General features: G+C 37.4%; 1 pseudogene; it reads right to left on the bottom strand.

Annotated features, from left to right (window-relative positions):
- Positions 1–411, bottom strand: part of LOC110314492 — a 3,493-nt pseudogene extending 3,082 nt beyond the window's left edge.
- Between the last annotated feature and the right edge of the window lie 8,380 nt (positions 412–8,791).

The following is an 8,791-nucleotide window of genomic DNA, read 5'->3' as shown; positions in this document are numbered from 1 at the left end:
AATTAGTGATCAAGGGGGAGAGGCCCCTTGTGGGTGGGACCATCTCTGGGCTGGTAGTCTTGGATTCTTTAAGAGAGCAGGCTGAGCAAGCCAGTAAAGAACATCCCTCCATGGCTTCTGCATCAGCTCCTACTTTCTGACCTGCTTGAGTTTCAGTCCTGACTTCTTCAGTGATGAACAGCAATGTGGAAAATGTAAGCAGAATAAACCCTTTCCTCCCCAACTGCTTCTTGGTCATGATGCTTGTGCAGGAATAGAGACCCTGACTAAGACACTAAGTTAGGGTGGGCTTTGGTGATTCAGCTGTCTTTTGGTCATTTGTGCTCCTGTAAGTAATCCCTCACCCACATTCCTGAAAATAACACCAATAAAACGAATCGGCTCGTCAAGATGGACTTCATTGGTATCCATACTTTGATCAGTTCTCAGTTCCTATTTGTTCCCATCTCCCCAGGAATCTGTCACACAAGAGGTATATACCCATATGTAGGTTGTTGATTATACTCTACTCTGTACCATTTTCTACAATTGATGGTCATTTACTTTCTCAACAATGTAAGGCTTCCCTTTTCTTTATAGCCTCATCAAGCACAGTTATATCCCCTTCTTCTCCTCTCCTATACTGTTCTCTTTCTGTCTCCTCTGTCTCTCTCCCTCTCTGTCTGTCTCTGTCTGTCTGTCTGTCTGTCTCTCTCTCTCTCTCTCTCGTGTGTGTGTGTGTGTGTGTGTGTGTGTGTGTGTGTGTGTGTACACGCGCATGGCTTGGGCATGCAGATGAGGTCAGAGAACAGCCTCTAATGTCAGTTCTTACCTTCCACCTTTTTCAAAACAGAAGCTCTTCTTGTTAACTACTGTGTACACTAGGCTAGTTCACAACCTTTTAGGGATCCGCCTGGCTCTGCCTCCAAGCTTGCTGTTGGGAGTTCTGGGACTCGAGACTCATACCAACATGTCTAGAATGACAAGGATTCTGGAGATGTGGACTCAGGTCATCATGCTTGCACAGCAAGCACTTTATCCACTGAGCCTTCCAACACCTCACCAGGGAGAAACACAAGGGAGAACATAGTTCCAGGGGATTTTTATGGTAGTGAGGAATTTGTTAATGAACAAGCACTTATAGGATTAAAAATAAGAATTACAAGGATTTTGGTTTGGAAACTACAATCTTTAAGCAAGTATAGTAGAATATATAAAATATTAAGGAAGAGAACACACCAATTCCAACCTGAAATATTGTATCCAGCAAATAATATTTCTTGTGTAGATGTGAAATACTTTTTTCAGGAAAAAACCTGAAAGAATCTGATGCTGGTAAGCCTGTCTTTCAAAAAATGTTAAAGTAAATTCTCCAGAACAATGAAAAATTATGTAAGTTAGAAATGTGGATTTATATATGTCTTAGGGTTTCTATTCCTGCACAAACATCATGACCAAGAAGCAAGTTGGGGAGGAAAGGGTTTATTTGGCTTACATTTCCATACTGCTGTTGATCACCAAAGGATGCAGGACTGGAACTCAAGTGGGTCAGGGAGCAGGAGCTGATGCAGAAGCCATGAAGGGTTGTTCTTTACTGGCTTGCTTCCCATGGCTTGCTCAGCCTGCTCTCTTATAGAACCAAGACTACCAGCCCAGAGATGGCACCACCCACAAGGGGCCCTCCCCCCTTGATCACTAATTGAGAAAATGCCTTACAGCTGGATCTCATGGAGGCATTTTCCCAACTGAAGCTCCTTTCTCTGTGATAACTCCAGCTGTGTCAAGTTGACACAAAGCTATCCAGTACAATATATGAGAAAATGAAGATTGTTGAAGAATGGGTAAATTAAATTTTAATATATTTTCTTTTTAATAGTTGATTGATAGATAAGCTTGTACTAAATAACAATTAAAATGTATTCCAAAATTATTGTTCATGAATATTTTATATGAATTCAAACAGTATTATAGTGGATAGGAGGGAGAAGTTGAACACTCTGTCAGAAAGCATGTGAAGTACTATGAAACAGTATAGTACAGATTTACTTGAAATGAAATGTAAAATATTTAATAACAAATTTTAGAATAACAATAAAAATTCCATAAAAGAATTAAGATGCTAAAATAGTATGTGGAGTAATGTAAATGCTAAACTAAAAACAGAAAAGGCGCAAAGGAAGAGAAAAACCATGAAACTAAAATCATGGAAGCATCCATAAATAACAAATGAGACAAGTACTAATCCAAACATCTCAATATTAATTCTATATATTTAAATTTTTTAATCGTGTGTATTTGTGTGTGAGGGTATCTGCACATGAGGACAAGTGTCCAGGAGGCTAGAAGAAGAGTTCTGAACCCCTAGAGCAGGAGTTACAGGGGGCTGTGGGCCACCTGATGTGGGTGCTGCAAACCAAACTCAAGTCCTCTACAAGAAACAGTATATTAACTACTGAGCCTTTTCTCCAGATCCCATTTTACATGTGAAATTTCTGAATACTCTAAAAGTTAGATTCATTCAGCGTACAGGAAAACAAACGAAGATGGAACTATGTTGTTTATAAGAACCTACTTTAGGGACTGGTGAGTTAAAAGTGCTTGTTCTGCAATCAGGACCAGAACTTAGATCCACGTACACACATAATAAGCCAGATAGTCCCATAAAAACATGGAATCCTAGCTCTGGGGGCTGGAGGAACAGGAGAATTGTTGGGGCTTGTTGGCTTCCAGCCTAGGTGAGAAAACTTGAGCTCAAGTCTTCTTATCAAGATCAGTAAGAGGAGGACACCTAGTGTTCTCTTCTGGCTGCTGTATTTAAAATCTGTGTTCATCAGGGAAAGTGGTCAGTGCTTTCTTTTTTGTTATGTCTTTACCCTTGTTTGGGTATAGAGTTGCTTCTGGCTTCATAGAAGCTTGGGGGTGCTCCTTCTGCTTCTATTGTGTTGAATAATTTAATGAGGACTAGGTAAAGATCTTTATAAATGTCTGGTAGATAGAATTCTCATATGAATCCATCTAACTCTGGACCTCTACTTTTTTTCTAGCAGACTTTTTACTACTTTTTCAATCTCCTCATTTGCTAGGGTCTGTATAGGTTGTTGGCTTATTTTTGGTTTAATTTCAGTGGCTTTTCTGAATCTACAATTCATCCATTTCCTTTAGGTTTTTCAACTTCATGGAATACAATTTTTTTAAAGCATTTCCTTATAATATTCTGAGTTTATTTGGTGTCTGTATAATGTTTTTCTGTTCATTTCTGATTCTGTTAATTCAGTTCCTTTCTTTTGGTTAGTGGCCCAAGGTTCTATCAGTCTTGTTATCTTCTCAAAGAACCAGCTCTTAGACCCATTGGTTCTTTGTATTATTTCCTTTTCCTATAGTTCATTAATGCATCATTTCCCCCTTGCCTTTCCTCTATCCAAACTCTGTAGTACATACTTCCTTGCTCTCTTTTAAATTCATGGTCTCATTTTTCCATTAACTGTTATTACATATAAACATGTATATGAATATCATATCCCATTTCAAGTGATACTGCACTTCTTCATAGGTATTTCACATGCTTTATGACAAATGATATATATTTGTAAATGTTTAACTACAACCTGCGTAGTCTACATAACGACACTTGCATGTATGTTTCACTGGGTTGACAATTGGGTATAGGGTAAACATCAGTGTGTTCTTCCTTGGTGCAGATTGTTTCTCCCACTCTCAGCATCCTCTGTTGCCTATAGTTCCTTGTGTACGGTTGCGGCCTCTCGGGCTTTCTCCTGCCCATGTTAGTGTATTTACTGTTGTCTTTGTTTAGTTCATGTTTAGGCTGAGTTCATGTTTAGGCTGTCATGTTGATGAGACTTTATGGGGGTAGCTTCTGACATTCCTAGGAGACATAGTCTCACGGCAAACTCTCCATACCAGTCAGAACTATAGAGTGGCACACTGTCTCAAAGAACAAAATATTATAGTTGAACTGAACAGCACCTATAGTCAAATTGATTTAAATGATATCTATCTAATTTTTTCTTCTAGAAAAAGCCAGATATACATTATGCTCAATCTCTTGAGAAACACATCAAAACAGACCATATTATGAGCCATAAAACATGTTAACATATTTAAGAGCTCAAACAACATTCAGTTAATGTTTTCAGAATACAATATAATTAAATAAAAGGATAAATAAAATGAATATAGCTTTTAAATAAATTATTAAAAAACAAATTAGACATTTTTTTTAAAAATTGGTATTTTGAAAAGAATGACAATGAAGCAGCAAAGCCCTTACAGTATAAATAAGGCACTGTTTACTGGTAAATTATAGATTGATGTGCATAGCTCCTATTAGAAAACTAGGAGGGAACATATTAAGAATAATTGAGCAGAGCTACAAATTAATAAAACACTGAGAAAAATAATCCATGAAAGCAGGAAGGGGACTTGATAGAAAGAAGGAAAGCTTCGGTGAGGCAGGAGGCAGAGGGACGAAGGAGAATGGGGTGCTGAAAATAACTAAAATTCATGACATACATGGAGAAAACTATCAAGCAATAAGAAAGAAATCGGTAACAGCGAGGAATATACATGCATTAGTTTGAAAAGATTTCAAGTCAATAATAAACTATATATATGTAACAGAATTAGAAAACGAATGTTAACCACAGCTAGCACAAGTAGAGAGACGGATAATAAATATCGCAGAGGAGATGGGGAGAGTCAAAATAGAAAACAAATCAATGAAAAACATAATTTGGAAAAATTACACATCTTTAGATAGATTGACTAAAACAAGAAAAAACGACTAAATTTCAGAGTCATAAATCAAATTAGAAACGCTGCTGTATAAAGTGAGGACATTGTTGTTTCAAGATATGGTTGAGTGTTAGGTTTTTATTGTAAATATGAAGGGGAGTACAGCCAGAGGCATCTGGAAGAGTCCACAGCAGGGAAAGCAGTAGACTAAACATGACCAGCAGATTAGACCAGGCCATGAGAGGAGGCAGAGAGGAGGACCAAGAGAGGAAGACAAAAGAGAGAACTAAGAGAGCATATAGCCAAAATGGCAGGGTTATACAGGAATGAGATGCTGGGGGAAAGGAAAGCCCAGGAACTGGAGAAATTTAGGGTAAGGGGTGGGATGAGAAAAACCAAGAAAAACCACTGGCACTGAGTGGGCCTCGAGGCCACCATGCACTTTGGTATGCTAGCAGGTACCGCAGAGAGCCATATGTCCTGAATTTCTTTTGGACTTGACAATTACTTCCACAGAAATAAAAATTATGAGTGCTATGTGCAATTAAATGTAATCAAATTAGACAACCAGATAATATATATTTCTAGAAATACAACTTAATGAAGACAGAATAATGAAGTACTAGAAAATCTACATAGACCTATACCTAGTAAGGATATTAAATCAGTAACCCCAAACTCAAAAGAAAATTAATGAAGACTGGGCATGGTGGTGTATGCCTTTAACCCCAGCACTTGGCAGAGGTGGGTGGAGCTCTATGAGTTCAAGGATAGCCTGATTTACATAGTGAGGAGTTCCAGGACAGTTGGGGATCAGTAGAAACTTTGTGTTTCCCCCTCAAGAAAGAAAGAATCCTAAATATTTGAAGGATAAACTGCTAATATTTATATTAAGTATTAACACTAGCCCTCCACAAGACTGTAAAGAAAAAGCAGGTGAAGAATGCTACCTAACTCATTTCATAAGGCTACTATTGTTAGCCAGGTAGAAAATTCAGATGAGGTACCCCAAGAAGAAAAAGCTATTTTCTATGAAAAATAATGTAAAATTAGTCAACAGAATATTAACAAAATTTATCAGCCTATTTAAAGAATGAAGCTCCATGGCCAAATGAATTTTATCCCTCAAGTATAAAGGCGATTAAAAACATAGAAATCAATGTAATATACCCTATTAAAAATCAAGAAACAGAAACACTTATCAATTTATGTAGAAATAACAATCTATACAAGCAATATTCTTTGGGGGGGGGGGTTGAATGTCTTTTTATTACATGCTGGAGTCAGAATAGGGATGTATACAACCATTTTAAATTGTTTTCTTATCCCCCACTGCCCCCATGGTACAAAGCATTGTAAAATTCTCACTAAATTCATCACCTGGAAAACCATACTACAGTTAAAAAATTGTAATATGGTTAATTGTATATAGGGAAAAATAGAAGTATAAGGCAGAAAGATTATTGACAATACCCTGTTCTGTGTGAGGATAAACTTTAAAAAAGCAATTTTCTTAAAAGACAAATAATTGTCTTTAGATAATGGGGAATCCAGAAAAGATGCTACTTTTTTATTTTTGAGATTATAATATACTTAAATGTCTTTCTTCCTTTCCTCCCTCCAATCCCTCCCACATACTCTCTTTCAAATTGCTCTCCTTCAAATTTATAGCCTCTTTTCCACTATTATTGCATGCATATATACACATACATAAATTCCTAAATATAACCTATTCAGTCTTTAGAACATGGCTTGGATGTACGATTTCAGGGCTGACTGTTCGGTACTAGACAACCAATTAGCGTCCTCTTCCCTGGGGAAGGCCACCTCTCCTGCGTCCAGCTTTCCTCAGTTGCTTATATGTCTTTGTCAACATACTTTCTTACAGAAAAAAGACTAACTAGAAATAAAAGGAAACCTTTTCAACATGATAAAGACCACATGTCAAAAGTCTACAGCAGGGTCCTTTCAGCAAAATCTTGCTGGTGTATGCAATAGTGTCTGCATTTGGTGGCTGATTATGGGATGGACCCCTGGGTGGGGAAGTTTTTGGATGGTCCATCCTTTCGACTCAGCTCCAAACATTATCTCTGTAACCCCTGCTTCCATGGGAATTTTGTTCCCAATTCTAAGAAGGGGCGAAGTGTCCACATTTTGGTCTTTGTTCTTCTTGAGTTTCATGTGTTTTACAAATTGTATCTTGGGTATTCTAGGTTTCTGGGCTAATATCCACTTATCAGTGAATGCATATCATGTGAGTTCTTTTGTGATTGGGTTACCTCACTCAGGATGATACCCTCCAGATCCATCTAGTCGGCCATCATTGGGAAGAGAGGCCCCTTGGTCTTGCAAACTTTATATGCCCCAGTACAGGGGAATATCAGGGCCAAAAAAGGGGAGTGGGTGGGTAGGGGAGCAGGGGGGAGGGTATAGGGGACTTTGGGGATAGCATTTGAAATGTAAATGAAGTAAATACCTAATAAAAATTGAAAAAAAGAAAAAAAATCATCCTTTAAGATGAAAAAAAAAAGAAAAGTCTACAGCGAACTCATATAACAAAATTAAAGTCTGAAAGGTTTTCCCTTAAACCAAGAGTAGTCAAGGATGTGCACACTTCCCACTTTTATTTAACATGGTATCTCAAGTCACAGACACAGCAATTAAATGAGAAAAACAAATGAAAGCCATATAACTTAGAATGGAATAAATAAAATAATCTTCATAAGATGACCTGTAAAAAAAAAATAAACCCAAGATTTTATAGAAAACCCGTCAAAGTTAATAAACAACAGCAACACATTTTCAACATACGAAATGTGCCATGGGTTTGGAGAGATGGTTCAATGGATAAAAGCACTTGCTACTCAAGCCTGCCCCAGTCCCCATGCAGAGTGTAAAAGGCCAGAAGTGTGATCTTAAAGCCAGATGGGAAGTGAGAGAGAAGTGCCTGCAAACAACAGAGCCTGCTGCAAAAGAGCAAGGTGAGAACCGACTGGTGAAAGGTGTCCCCTGACCTCCACATGCATTACGGCACATGTGCACTGGCACTCTCACACATCAGTGTGCACACAAAAACAAAAGAAAGAAAACCTCCAAAATTGTGTCATGGCCATATATAGGCAATGTACCATCTGCTAAAACATTTAAATGACAACAGCATTGAAAGATTAGAATCTTCACACATACACTTAAGGAAGCCAGAGACATATACACTGAAAACTAGAAAACACTGCTGAAGAAAATTAAAGACATAAATGAATGGAAAGTCATTCTGTGTGCAGTGATTAGAAAACTATATTAAGATGTCAACAAATGTTTTGTATATATGAAAATATATGCAAAACAATGCACAAAAATGAGTTTATTTGAATCTAATGATTTATATTGAAAAAATCTTATCCCAAAATTCATATATAATTTCAAGAGACCCTCAAACAGACAAAGCCATCTTGGGAAAGAACAAAAGAAAGATTAGCATTTTCTAATTTTAAAGCTAAATTTATAATTATAGTAAGAAAAACAATATGAAATAACATGAAGAGAAAGAAGTATTGACCAATGATATACACTGGAGAGTCCAAAATAAACACCTGAATACACGTTCAAATGTTTGACAAAGGTATTGTGATTGCTAATCTTCATTTTCTTCTTGAATACATTTAGAATTACACGCAAATAGGTGAAGGATAAGTCTGCAGGGCTCTATGAGACATTCCAGAGACAGTTAACTGAAGGGCAAGATCTATCCTGGATGTATCATCCCATTGACTAGGAGCACAGACTACACAAAAGGAGAAAAAAAGGCATGGTGGCATTTTTATAAACTCAGATCTTTGAGTCTGCTATCTAAGTCATTCCCCAAGAATGTTCTTTCAAAACTGGTAATTCTTTAGACAAAGCAAAGACTTGCATGCCTATAATCCAAGCATGCAGCAGGATGTAGCAGGATGATAGCTGAATTTTTGAAGCCAGCCAGATTAGACCCTGTCTCAAATTCCTCTCACGACACACTCACTCACTCTCTCTCACACACACACACACACACACACACACACACACA

Source organism: Mus pahari, chromosome X (genome assembly GCF_900095145.1).
Source record: "Mus pahari chromosome X, PAHARI_EIJ_v1.1, whole genome shotgun sequence".
NCBI classification, from domain to species: Eukaryota; Metazoa; Chordata; class Mammalia; order Rodentia; family Muridae; genus Mus; species Mus pahari.
Note: the sequence above shows the minus strand (reverse complement) of the source record. Positions and strands in the feature narration are given on the sequence as shown.